Source organism: Prunus avium, chromosome 8 (genome assembly GCF_965620075.1).
Source record: "Prunus avium chromosome 8, drPruAviu1.hap1.1, whole genome shotgun sequence".
NCBI classification, from domain to species: Eukaryota; Viridiplantae; Streptophyta; class Magnoliopsida; order Rosales; family Rosaceae; genus Prunus; species Prunus avium.
In genome coordinates this window covers 6,644,839-6,659,975 of record NC_142291.1, presented here as the reverse complement: position 1 = coordinate 6,659,975, position 15,137 = coordinate 6,644,839, and the positions used below count along the sequence as shown (strand labels likewise).

At 36.6% G+C, this 15,137-nt stretch overlaps 1 pseudogene; it reads right to left on the bottom strand.

The window, feature by feature from the left end:
- Window positions 1–5,886: 5,886 nt before the first annotated feature.
- On the bottom strand, window positions 5,887–8,137 carry LOC110744235 (uncharacterized; annotated as a pseudogene).
- Window positions 8,138–15,137: the final 7,000 nt, after the last annotated feature.

Genomic DNA, 15,137 nt, shown 5'->3' with positions numbered 1-15,137 from the left:
GCACCACCCCCATCTATTGTTTAATCATCTAACGAACCGCGTCTGGCTGCAGACTTTAAACTTCGCGCTTCTTGGGAGGCAACCCAAGCATTCTTCACTTTTGTTTTTAGTTTATGTGTGATTTCTCGTACACTTTTCATATTTTTGTTCTTGTTAAGTTTTGCATCATCAAATAATGGATTTTGTGTTCCAAAGAAAAAAATTCACATTTTTCTACCCCTGGGATGTTTGCAGCACATTTCAGATGTGTTACAGAAGTTTTTTTGGTCATTGGTTGAGTTTAAATGCCAGAAAATAGAAAAATAGTTTTTATGTTCTTATTTTGGTCAAAACTAGAATTTCTGCCTAAATTATTTTTTGCTGTTTTTCAGGTCAATCTGATGCCACCAACATGTTTAGAATAGTTATTCTGATGTTTTGGACCAGGTTTGGGGGTCTCCGGTGGCCTACATTATGTTTTAGGACGATTTGAAGCTCAAAAAAGGACCTAAAACACAAAAAAAGGCAGCTGCTGTTTTGCCCAGAATTTGAAGATTTTTCGTCACCAAAGAGGTTTTAGCGACGGTGTTCATCGGATTTTTCGTCACCAAAGAGGTTTTAGCAGCGGTGTTCATCAGATTTTTCGTCGCTAAAAGTCAGATTTCCAGATTTTTATGATTCCATATCCAGCTCAATTTTGTTCCAATTTCATCGCATTCCGAGACTTTTAGGAGCTATTACGGGTCTGTTGACATTCCAAGAAGCAAGTTGTGGGTGTTTAAGTTCGTCACATTGTCCATCCTCTCTCACTTCGACATATTCTATGCTTTGCTCAACCACACCTACACAAACCTGGGAAGTTCTCACACTCTCTCTCTCTCTTTAATTAATTTTGCATGACTTAGTTTTCTTTGTTTTAAACATTGAGGACAATGTTTGTTTTAAGTTGTGGGTGATTGAGTTCTTTGGTTTCATAATGCATGCAGCAGTCCTCTGTCTTTGTTTCCAATTCTGTTCTTGTCTGCTTCTGTTTTTGTAATTTGGCTCGCGTTACGTTCTTTGTTTTTTCGTTCTGAATCCAACCATATAAAGAACGTGAAGTTTGGCCAAGTATTTTGTGAGATACGTGTAATTCTTTGCGCCTGGGTCAGAACTGCAGTTTGTTTATTGATTTTCAATTCCTTTCAACTTTCGGTTTTTATTTAATTAGTTTTTATTTTTTTGTTTTGTTTTGTTTGTGGTAGTCACTTCCCAATTCTATGATGAGATTGAATTTTATTTGCAATTAACTTTCAAGAAATGTTGAGCATGACAATAATTCTTTACATTATCTTTGTGTTAGCCTTATTTTTGTGATTAGACTTTGGAAATCCTTACGCACACAGCCACATTAATATGATGTTCGATTGGGGAGTTCACATGATTTAAATTCCCAAATAAGGGTGTAGATTTATATAACCCTTATCATGTGAGCTTTTGAGCCTATGCCTTTCTTTCTTGAGTGTTATATACTATTCGATAATTTTCTTGTCTACAAGTCGTTGTGATCTCATTATTCTTTGTTTTGGTCAAGTACTTGAGGATGTTTAAATTGTTTGCTAGAACTACTTTCATGATCTATTTGAGGCATACTTCGTGAACCACATGGATTCTTGGAAGTGATATAGGCCTTGTTTCTTTCGTTTGAGCCCTTCTAGCCAACCCGTATCACTTTTATCCCTAGTTAACCCCCTTGTGCCTTTTATGTAAGCCTTTTTCGTTCTTTACCCAATTCTCCTCACCTTAATCTATCATATGTTTATCCTACACCCTTCTAAGGAGTTTTGTTGAGTATTTTCGTTGTTAAGGGAGCATTGCACAAATTGGTCAATCATGTGGAAAGTGAAGGATACTATCTAATAAATAAAAAAATAAAAAAATAAAAAAAAACTAATTTCGAAGCCTTTTCAACTTGAGTTATTAAGCCCTAGGAGTGTTTTACATTTAATGCCCTAAAGCTAGCTAGCTTGGGAGTCATTGGCCTAACACTCGCTACATGGGTTGATTAGAAAGCTAATGGAGTTAGGAGAAAAAAAAAAAATTGTGTGAAAAAAAAATAAAAATAAAAATAAAAATTCAAGACAGTATCAATTCCGTGCTCAAAGTGCAAGATGTTATAATTTTCATGGAAAGCTCTATGAATTCCTTAGAATTTGTTCATTCCTTATCTTTTTCTTGTTTCACCCATCACCCTAAACCCCATTACAACCTTAGTGAAAGTCCTACTTGATCCAAGGAGAAGTGTAGTTCCTCATGTGTAGAATAGGTGTGGAAGTACTATGGTCGGATGGTTTAAATGTTTTCAAGTATGCGATATCTTCCCATGAGATTTTTTATATTTGTCATGTGCCTTTATTTCAATTATGTGAGTACATCCTATTGCTTTGATTCCTCTCACATATATGAGTGACACTACCTAGTCAAATTTCGAGTGCTGTCATTGGAGTGAACATCCTTGGTGAGAATTGAAGTCAAAGCTTGTTCTTATTTGGTTATTTAACTTTTGTGAAGCATAAGTCGTAGTTATGTTAATGTTGGCTATGTCACACACGACACTCCAAGTTGTTCAACTAAAGTTTGGTTAACCCTTTGATAATGTCTTGAGTTATTGTTGCTTATTTCTTGGAAGTTAGCTAACGGTTGGTGATTATCTCTGAGATCAATATTGGGAAGTTAGTCCATCGCTTGTTTGCGTTGAGTCTTTGTTCTTTTGTTTTTATTTTCTGTGTTGTTTTGCTCGAGGACTAGCAAAATCTAAGTTGTGGGTATTTGATAAGTCCATAAATATACTCATTTATGTACTCTCTTTACTTAGGCTTTGTAGAAGAATTAGACTTAAAAAGGGCTTATTACTTCACTTTTCTGATTTTCAGCTTTTCTGCGCTCTTAGAAGGTTTTTAAGGGAAAATCAACTTTTCGGAGGAATTTTAGTGCAAGGTCAATTGGAGATGAAAGCTAACACCTTGAAGTTGAATCTGTGATTTTTCCAGAATTTTCTACCGAGCCAATTGGTACAGTATTACAAGTAAAGTTAGCCCACGTGCAGACAGGACAGTTTCGTACATGTTACGTGAATATGAAGAAACGGAAGTCTTCCCGAATTTTCCAAGTTACGTGCTATATATGGTTGGAAAGATAAGACATTTATCTTTCTAAAATATATTTTTCCTGATTTTTCTAGAAGGCCGAAGATCCCCAAATCGTGTGACAATTGGGCTGAGCTGTATTTCCCTGTGGAGTTAGGAATTGTGATCTTTACTTTCCTATTTGGATTCCTTGTTTACCAAGACTTCTTGGACGACTTTTCAGTAAATTTTAGGGTTTAGGACTTTGATTTAAGTCATATAAAAGGCCAGCCAAGGCCCCATACAGAGGATTCACGTCCGAAGGAGATCAACGGCGCAAGAGGAAAAAGCTGCCAGCGAGTTCTTTCTTTTCCTTTCTTCTTTTAATTTTCAGTTCTTATGTATTTATTTTTGAGTTCATCTCAGAACATGAGTAACTAATTTCTTGTTAGTTAGGGCTTAATCTTGAAGCCCTAAACATGATTTCAATTCTATAAACAAGTTTGAATGGATTTTTCAGTTTCTACAAGCGGGATGATTTCGGTTTCTCGATGTTATGTGAATTCTGATATTTTGTTTCTTTGAGTAGCTAACTTTGAAGCATGTATCGGAATTAAATTGTTGTAGAACATAGGTCAATTGCCATATTGAATGTGTTCTTGTTTGCAACGAATAATTGGGTTAAGAACTAGTTATGAGAAATCGATTCTTGAATTCCTAATAACAAATGCCATGTTTTAGGGTTTTTGTGACACTCATATTCTCTTTGATCTTAATGGATTCTTGATTGTTAAATTGAGTAAATGCCATACTGGATTTCAATTAAGAATACACGTATTGATGTAAATGCCATACACTTTACATACACTTAAGAGAGAATCATACAACTCGAGTCAAATGCCATGATCTTGTTGTGAGTGTCGTCATCATATGCTTGCTAGAAATTGATTATCTATTGTTGTTTATGGATTGATTGATTGTTTGGAGGTGGATAGTGAGTCCTAGCTATTGTTCTTGATTGATTTTAAACTAATTTCTCTTAAACTCTAATTTAAATTCTGTTTTGTTTTCTTTTATTTACAAAATCAAATCAAAACCCCCTTGGTGTTGGCGTGTGTGTGGAAGTCCTTGTGATTTCAATCTTTATTTTGTTTTCGTGTTTAATTGTGTTCTAGTTTTCTTTGTGTGACATTGATAAACATCTCTTTAGATTACAATCTCTGTGGGAATGACCCTTGCTTGCTTACTATACTATCATTTGATTTGTGCACTTGCAAGGTTTTAATATTGTTGTTAAAAATTACCAACAAGTTTTTGGCGCCGTTGCCGGGGAGCGACGGTCGTATGATATATGGGGTGAGGGAACGAACAATAGAGATAGTGCTCCGGCGCCTTGAAAATCAAGGGTCGTATGATATATTGATGAATGAATTTTCCTTACAGTCTAACACTACTCCTAGGAAAGCAAGTAAAGATATTGAAAGTGCATTACAGGAAAAAATAAGTTGCTCCGTGGGAGGCTTTGGTTTGGTGTTTGAACCCGTTGAATGTAGCTCGAGCCTTGTATTTATAGGAAGAGTTCCTGGATGAGTAATCGAGGCTGAATTCACGCATAGTGGAGTCTGATTAGCGCAAGTGGGTGTCCAATCGACATTTGGGATCGTGAAGCATGGTGGTGTGACCCCATAAATCCTGGTGAATCTCGGCCGCCGCCCTAATCGTGGTTTCTGCGCAGCTGGCCGTGGAGACGCATTTATTGCTCTGATAGCTGGTGACCTAATCTCTCAAGCTGCAAGAATTCTTGTGAGAATGTCTACGTCTAATCACTCTGTCTTCTGTCGCCACAACCTGACTTCAGTCACTTCCCACCTTCCCTCATGTATTAAATGCTTATTTGTGGCCAATGGGTTTGCTGCATTAAACATGCGTTACTTCATTAAATGAAGCATGGGTCCCTGCTATCACGTGATAATCTGACTTTAATATTTCTGGCCGCGATTTTGCTTGGCGTCGGCCTCGGCCTGCACTCGAGGCCGAGATGATCATGCCTTGGCATTTTTCTTTTGTCTTCAGGAAGGCAAAGCATTTTGTTGAAACGTTGCGTTTCAGTTTTACGAGCAAGTGCCAAGGCCGAGAAAGGGGGCTCCTTCGGCCAGCTCATGGCCGTGATTTATTAGGCACAAACATATCTACCTCATTTTTTTGCTATGATTAAAACACAGTTTAATCTTATTATTCGCCAAGTTCGTACTAATATTGGAACTGAATTTTTTAATCACACCATCAAATAATTTTTTTCTTCAATTGGTGTCATTCATCAACATTGCTCCTTCTCTTTGTTTCCAATCAAACTTACCTTTATCCTTTTGGGAAATTGTGTTCTTACTGCTACATATTTAATTAATCGTTTGCCCAAAAAAAATTTAAAATGAAAAACACCTTATGACGTTCTTTTTGGCAAGTCACCCTCTTATGCACATTTACGTATACTTGGTTGCCTTTGTTATGGGCATAATCTTTCTCCTCACTCAAAGTTTGATAAACGAGCCAAACCAGGCATTTTTATTGGTTATCCACCTTCTCAAAAGGATTCCAAAATTTATGATCTTCACACTAAGAAGGTTTATACTTCACATGATGTCACTTTCTATGAAACCGTATTTCCTTATAATTTATCCCACACAAATATCATGCCCAGCGTTTTACCTCTTCCTATCCCAAAATTTGAGCCTTCTGACCTTCCTACAGCTTCCGCACCTACACAGTCTCTTAACCCCATCATAGAAACCACAGCTTCTCCATCTCAAGTTACCACCCCTTCCTCCCCAATAACACCTACTTCTTCTCTCCCTCCTATTCTATCATCCTCTCCTCCATCTTCACCAACACCATCTGACTCTACTTCTCTTCGTCCTAGCCACCGAAAGCCACCAGAGGTTATCTTAATGACTACCATGGTACCAGTCTCAAGTTCATCTTCCCTCTTCCACTCCAATTCAACACGGCACCACAGTGGCGAAGCCAGGATTTCATGTGTCCGGGGGCCTTTCACAAAATATAAATATTAAAAATTTCGAACTAGACATCAAAACATCAAAAATCATATTGTCTATATTGTCTATTCATTACAATCATAATTGTCCTCGACAAGTTTTCATATTTTGAAATCGTTACATAACAACCTCGTCATCTATACTATTAAAAATGTCTTTCTCAATATAAGCAACCAAGCAATCATTCATCCACAAATCCCCCATTCGATTGCGTAACCGATTCTTCACAATATTCATAGCAGAAAATACTCGCTCTACACTTGCGGTCGCAACAGGTAGGATTAGTGCTAGTGTCAGAAGCAAGTACACTAAAGGGTAGATCTGATCTTTTTTTCTCTCAACCATCTTTTGCTCAAGATCAGTAATCCCTTTCAATTCTGTAAATTCATTGTTAGAGCTCACGTCCCAAATGTAATTCTCAAGTTGTTCTTCGAGTAGAACCTTTGCTAGTGCTGAATGATTGTTAGTGCTAGTGCTGAATGATTGCATAAAAGTCAATAGAACGTTTGCTTCAAATTTTTGTTCGTAACCTGATCCATCTGTTCATACAATCTTAAGCACATCTATCACAGACGGGAACATGTTTTCCAAACTAATTAAACAATTATAATGAGAGCTCCATCGTGTATCACTAGACCGCTTAAGATTAGTTTCTTGATTCAGGCCTTGCCCACTTAAGAGCTCATTATTATTGAGTGCTTCAAAAATTGCATCAGCATGCTTTTCTCTCAGCATATCACGGCGCTTAGAAGATGCACCCACAACATTCACCACATTAGAAACCATAGTAAATAAATCTGCAATTTCTGAATGTTTCTTTGCCACAGCTACCAGAGCTAGCTGAAGTTGATGAGCAAAACAATGAACATAAAAAGCAGAGTCATTCTCATTTAGAATGAGTGTTTTAAGACCACTAAACTCACCTCTCATATTACTTGCGCCGTCATAACCCTGCCCTCGCAATCTAGAGATGCTTAATCCATGTCTCGAAAAGAAATCATCAACGGCTAACTTGAGTGAGGAAGATTTAGTATCTGTAACATGCACAATACCTACAAAACGTTCAATTACCTGACCTTTATCGACATAACGTAGCACAATTGCCATCTGCTCCTTTGAAGACATGTCACATGATTCATCAACAAGAATGGAAAATAATGAATCACCAATATCCCTGATGATTGCATTGATAATTTCAGTTGAAATAGCACTTGAAATGTCCTTCTGGATATCAGGTGATGTCAACTTCATGTTTTCAGGAGCATTTTTTAGTGTGACAGCTTTTATATCATCATTGAAACGACATAGCCATCGTAAAAATGCAAGAAAATTCCCTTGATTGGTTGAATTTTTGGATTCATCATGCCCACGAAATGGAAGCCCTTGTTGTAACAATATTCTACTAACACCAATTGATGCACCTAAACGGGTTCGATAATCAATTTGATCTTGCTTTGAGTGTTTTGAGAGAATTGTTTCAATATGCTGCTTTTGGTTTAATAAGACCTCACAACTTCTCCAAGCTTTATTATGGGCACTATTCAGTCCTCCAACATGAATTTGTAGTCTATCTTTTTTCTTCCAATTCGAAAATCCAACCCCAACAAAAGATTCACCACCAGATTGCTCTCCAATATCATGTTTAAAGAGATAACAACATAGACAAAAGGCAGCATCTTTTTCTATGCTGTACTCTAACCAAGTAGGAAACTCACTAAACCAACCAGGATTAAATCATCTTTGTTTTGCTCCAAAATTTTTGTAAGGAAAATTATGCCCTCGAGGTTGACAAGGACCTTTTTGGAGATAAGCTCTTCGAACTTGGTCTCGAACATTTGGATGGTAACTCAATATTTGATTACGTAATCCGGGATCAGATGGCAGACTTTCCAAGTTAACTTCTGTAGTTTGGTTTGAACTACTTTCATTTTTCTTTTGACTCTTTGCAGGTGACGACTCCACTAACTCAGACTTTGATTTTCTTTTGAAAAATCTTTCCATAATTGAAACACATATATGAACTATATTTAAATCGAAACAATTATGAACATCTTCTCAAACTTATAAACCGAAGCAAATTGAGCATTCAATTCAAAGCAATATATTAATCAAACCAATAGAGAATCATACATATAGAAATTTATAAAATTAAATTAAAATTTCACCAACACAAGTTCACAATTGCATTAAAGGGATAAAGAATTACATACTACACAAGAAAAATTACAAGGGATAGACAAATACATACTTGGAGTTGAATAGCGATTTACCAAATATCTACAAAGCCTTTTTCCTTTGGTAATCTACACATAAATTGAAAGACCCATTAATATCAATAGAAATAAAAAAAACTTGATAATATAATAAGAATTTGAGAAGAAAAAAAAAACTCACAAGTAACTGGTTGTTTCTGACTCAAGAAAAGAGAAAAAGGCTTAGGTTTATTGATTTATACTAGAAGGCAATATATAATAATAATAATAATTCTAATCCTTTTAGGAATAGGTAGTGAATAAATTAATTTTAGGATATTTGGCTGGCCCACGTTGAAATCTACTGGACCACGCCACTATGACTTAAACGCCACTATGAGTCTATGACTTGACTTCTTTGGCTGAAGTCTTCTTTGGCCCATATCCATATGGCTTCAGACTTCTAATACTAGTACTAATTTTTTTTTAATAAAATTTCAGTGGGGGCCAGTGACTGCACTGGTCCCCAAGTGCCTCCGCCACTGCAGCACCAGATACCCTTTTTCCCATTATTTATCTTATGACAAATTCTCTATTAAACATAAAAGTTTTCTTGCTTCCACTACTACAAAAAACGAAATAGACGACGGGAATCCACCGTCGTGTATAATGTTTTACAACCGACGTGAAATCGACCGCCGTCTTTTAACACATGAAATAACGATGGCAAATAACCGACGTGGTTAATATATTACACGTCATAAAACAAACTAAAACCGACGTCTATTTCATACATAAAAGCATACAAAGACAACTTTCGACTATATTAGACGACGGTTCTAGTAAAACACAGAGGTTTAAATAATGTTAAATGTCAAAAACAACTACAAACCCGACGTAATTCAGTTTATCAACGTCTCTAATTAAAACAAAACCGACGTGTAAAACGTGTAAACCGTCGTGGTTAATAAATACTACGTTCACTAAATAAAAAAAACTGACGTCTAAAACATATAACATGGTAAATTAGACGTCCGTTTTGTCAAAAAAAGTGACGTGTTAAATATTTAATATGGCATATATTTATTTGGACTGACGTAAAAACAAAATAACCACGACCCTTGAGGTCACCACAGACGTTGAAAATTATTTTGACGGCTTGAACACAGAAACCAACGACGTGGATTTAATATTACACGTCGGTTAATTAAAACACCTGTCATGTTTAATCCATTTACTATGGCCTAGGAGTCCCATTTTAGGACGTTGTTAGTATTTTATAACGTCGGTGGTTGTAGACCTTGACGTGGTTGGCATTTTAAAAGTCTCTTTTGTGAGCCACTTAGACGTGTGTAATCTCTGAGACGTCATTTCTTTTAGTCTAACCGTCGTTAATAAGTAACGAAATGCCTTGAGTTATGGATTTGACGTCGGTTATTTTAAAATAAAGGTCGTGGTTATACTTTACTATGTCCCAAGAATTCAATGATTCGACGTTATTATATACTTACTACGTCGGTTAGTTATTTATTCCATGACGTGGCTAGTCTTTATTAAGTCTCTTTCATAACCTTTTTTGACGTGTGTATTCTCCGAGACGTCAATTGTTTAATTATAACTGACGTGCAACAATGTTTTTACGATGTTAATCATCAGTTGATTATATCCGTAAATTCGTCGGTTTGAGCTCTGCCGTCGTGTTATACTTTATTGTTCGTCGTTTATTATTTTATTTACCGTCGTTGTTTTAAATATTTATTAACCTTTTTTAAATGAATTTTAATTAACCGATGTGGTTTCTTTTTCAAATGGCGGTTTTTATTTCATTTTTGAGTCACGTCGGTTGTGAAAACCCGACGTTGGTTGTTTTGTAGACGTCTCTTTTTGAGATTTTTGTAACTTGACCGTCGTATTTTCAGCTTTAACCGATTATTTTTAATTTTTGATTTGTCGTGCCCAAATCCTGCAGAATGAAAATGTGATCGGAATTAAAATGATATACAGAGCTATGAATTAATGTCATACAATTAACTGCATAACTAATGTCATACATTACAACAATCAATCAATCCATATATCTTCACACCCATCTCTAATATTCTCACTCCCAAACTCACCCACTAGGTCATCAAATGTGTCCACATTTGGTATCCCTCTAGTAAATGGCTCACACTCAATTCTAATATCACCTAGCACATCATCACCAATAACATCATTATATTCTCTATTAGGCATTGATAACACTACCGACCAACCACGATGCATTGGGTCGTCAACATAAAACACTTGTTTGACTTGAGAAGCCATAACAAATTGGTCATTCCTATGTCCAATTTTACTCAGATCTACAAGGGTAAATCCAAGTTCATCGACTACAAGGCCCGAAGTGTTATCTATCCAATCACACCTCAAGACTGGGATTCTAAACTTTTGGTAGTCAAGATCCCAAATTTCTTGAATAACCCCATAAAAACCCATATTGGAGACAATAGGGTTTTTATCCTTGGCACTAGCAACTTGCATAGTATGTGCAAGTAAATAAACTCCACTATTTTGGACAGTTCGCACATCATCTTGTGCCTTGGTGGTAATTTGACACCATTAATAAGATAGCTCCTATATGATGGCACTGCCATGCTTGGACCAACTGCTAACCACCTCAAATTTTCTGATATGCCATTATTGTCTTCCCCATTAAATTCACTTTGAACCTGCAAATTAAACATATATCTTAATTCAATCTAACATATATATAGAAAGAAAGAAAATTAAAATAAGTTCAATATATCATTCAATAACATATATACCTTAAAGCGTAGCCATTGAATGAAAGTGCTATTGTGCTTATCTTGTAGCCACTTTGTTCTCTTTCTAAATTTTGCATAAGTGGTCTTGATGTGGATCATATGTTCCCTACAATTGACACGAAAAAAACACGCATTACGGTCCCTTATATATAAGATAAACATAAGGAGTAATAATATTTAAAATGGCTACATATGAAAAATTAAACTCATACGTACTCGATATAAGGTAGGACTTCCTCCGTATTCTCCAAGACATATAGATGTGCCTGGTTCAACAAGTCCATATCAACTAAGCTGACTGTGCAACCTGATAATGGCTTTGAAACTCCCATATTCTGGCTTGAAGGCACTCCAATTGTACTAACATAAGATAAATGCTCGGTACAAAACTCTACAGCTTCTTCAGCTATATACCGCTCAGCAATGCAACCTTCGGGACGAGTACGATTCTGAACATACCCCTTTAGCACTTTCATATATCTTTCAAACGGATACATCCATCTAAAATATACTGGCCCACATAGACGAACTTCTCTAACAAGATGTACTACTAGATGAACCATGATATCAAAGAATGAAGGGGGAAAGTACTTCTCAAGCAAACACAAAGTAACTACTACATCTTCTTCCAACTTATCTAGCTTGGAAACATCTACCGTCTTTGCACATATAGCATTGAAGAAGAAGCACAATCGAGTTATTGCATACCTTGCAGGCTTCTCCAAAACAGAACGAATTGCCACAGGGAGCAATTGTTGCATCAAGGTATGACAATCATGAGATTTAAGGCCAAGAAGTCTTGAATCTTTTAAAGATACAAGATTTTTATATTTGAAGAATAACCTTCAGGAACCTTCATACCATAAAAAGAATTGAAAACCGCTCTTTTCTCTGCTCTTGACAAATTCCAAGGCCCTGGAGGCAAGCGAGTACGTCTTTCTCCATACTCGGGTTGCAAATCAATTTTTACCCCCATGTTCAATAAGTCTAACTGAGCAGCAATCCCATCTTTATTTTTTCCAGGGATCTCTAGCAATGTACCAATGATACTATCGCAAACATTCTTCTCAATGTGCATAACATCTAGGGCATGCCTCATAGGGAGGTATTTCCAATACTCGAGATCAAAGAATTTTGATTTCTTCTTCCAACAAACTCTATCACCATCATTCTCACCAACACTTCCCCCATTTTTCGAGCTCCATATGTAATTAATATCTTCAACCATATGCAGCACTTCTTCTCCGGTTAATGGCTCGGGAGGCATGCCATATTCAGGTTTCCCATTAAAAGCTGCACGTTGCCTCCTATATGGATGATTGATTGGTAACCACTTTCTATGCCCAATGTAACAAATTTTGTGGCCATTTTTCAACCTGTGACTAGGTGTATCATCGCCGCATATCGGACAAGCTTTATATCCTTTAACGACACAACCAGATAAGTTTCCATATGCAGGAAAATCATTAATTGTCCACAGTAATACACCTCTGAGTGTAAAGTATTCTCCTATGTGGGCATCATACACTCCTCTAATCTCATCCCACAGAGATTTCAAATCATCAATCAAAGGCTCTAAGTAGACGTCTATATCATTTCCGGGCTGTTTAGGACCGGAAATCAGTAAGGTCAACATCATGAACTTCCGCTTCATGCATAGCCATGGTGGGAGATTATATGTAACTAACATAACTGGCCAACAACTGTATCTGCTACCAAAGTCGGGCCATTTTTCATCAACAAGTTTCCAAGACGGGGAATCCGCTGGATGAGACATATAACCGTCAACTGATTTTCTTGCAGCATGCCAAGTCAAACTCTTAGCTGTCTTATGTGATTGAAACATCCTTTTAAACCTTGGAATTGGAGGAAAATACCACACCACCTTCGCTGCCACACCCTCTTTCAAGAACCCATCTTTGGTTTCCTTCCACCTTGAGATACCACAAGTAGGACAATTAGTTGCATCCTCATACTCCTTCCGATACAAAATGCAGTCATTAGGACATGCGTGGATTTTCTCATAACTCATCCCTAAAGCAGACAAAGTCTTTTTTGCCTCGTACATAGAGGAAGGTAGTGTATTTCCTTCTGGAAGAAATTCTCCTTGAAGTATCAATAATTCTGTAAAGCAAACATCACTCATCCCATGTTTTGCTTTCAAATTATATAACTTCACCAAAGCCGACAACTTCGTGTACTTACTGCAACCAGGGTACAAGGGTTCATCGCCATCCCCAATCACATTGGCAAACTCATAAGGATCAGATGCAATATTGGCAAAATCATTATCATCCATCCCTAATTCTTCAGAAACATAACTGAACCTACTTTGCTCATCTTCTTCCACATTTCTACTAGCATTGGCAGTCCATTCCCAAGGTTCTCCGTGCCATGTCCAAATCTTATAGCTTTGGTCAATTCCATTAAAGTATAAGTGTTCCCTTATAATTCCAACCCCAAACAATCGAATATTCCCACATTTAACACATGGACAACGAATCTCAGTTGTATTTCCAAGATTTTCTGACGCAAAATTCAAAAATCTTTCCACCCCTAACTCATATGCCTTCGATCTTCTATCCGCATGCATCCATGACTTATCCATCTCACACTCTATAAAATTCATATAAATATATATATATATATATATATATATATATATATATATATATATATATTAAAGTGGAAAGACCAGCAATGAAACACTACCTCATTCAAATAGCAGAGAACAAAATGAAAATTAAATATAAAACATGGACAAGACGACGGTTTGAACAAAATAATCGTCGTTTAATATAAATTCAGACGACGGCATCTATAGTCACCGTCGTCATTAAGATACCCAAACCTAGAAATTTGAACGGGGTTCTGGTAGCCTAAAGACGACATTTAATGGAGAAACAGTCGTCTTTAGGCTACCAGTTGCGACTTAAAACTCAGACGACGGGTGTAAATGAACAACCGACGTATAATAAACATTTGGACGACGGTTTGATCCGTCAACCGTCGTCGTCGTTAAAAAAAAAAAGCTTAAATCTCCCATCCCCATTCCTTTTCCAAGAACCCATGGCCAAACAAACATAAAAGAACCCAAACAGAGAGCAATTATTACAAGAATGCAAACACCAAAACTTAAAAGAACCCTAATATAGCTACCAATTAAGAACCCATAGCTACCAACGAAAAAATTTATGGATTTAAGAAGAGATTAGGGTTAAAGGGACTAGGGTTGTACTTACATGGATATTGAGAGAGAGCTGCGAGAATATAACAACTGCTTGAGAGAGAGCTTGGAGAATCTACGTACCCAATGCTTTGAGAGAGAGCTTGGAGAATCTACATACCCAATGCTTTGAGAGAGAGCTGAGAGAATATAACAAAAGCTTGAGAGAGAGCTGAGAGAATTAGGGTTAAAGGGACTAGAGTTGTACTTACATGGATATTGAGAGAGAGCTGGGAGAACATAACAAGTTAACAACTGCTTGAGAGAGAGCGAAAACTTTCAGACAAATTTATGTTGAAGAGAGAGAATGAACTATTTGAGGGTTAAAGGGAAATTCTGAAAATTTTAGGTCGCGGTAAAAAATTTTCAAGTACCGCGTTTTTCAACGACGACGGTCAATACTTACATGGACGTCTAATTCTCACTTACAGCGGCGGTTTCTATACAACACCGACGTTGTAAACATAACGGACGTCGCTATTTAATAACCGACGTCGTCAACCGAATTCAATTAGTCTTGGATTTTGTAGTTGACCAAAAACAGTGGGAGAAAACCGGCGTCGTTTCATAAAACCCTAAACCCTAAACCCTAAATTTTACAATAATTTTAAAAAAAATACACAAGTATGAGAAAAATGAACCAAAAATTGCTATGGACTCCTTACAACAATGCCTTCTACAATAGTAGGCTAAAATATAGATTTCATAATTTTGAATTTATGGGCACCAATGGATCACATAAACTTTAGGGTTATGTTATGCAAAGTATAAGGAGT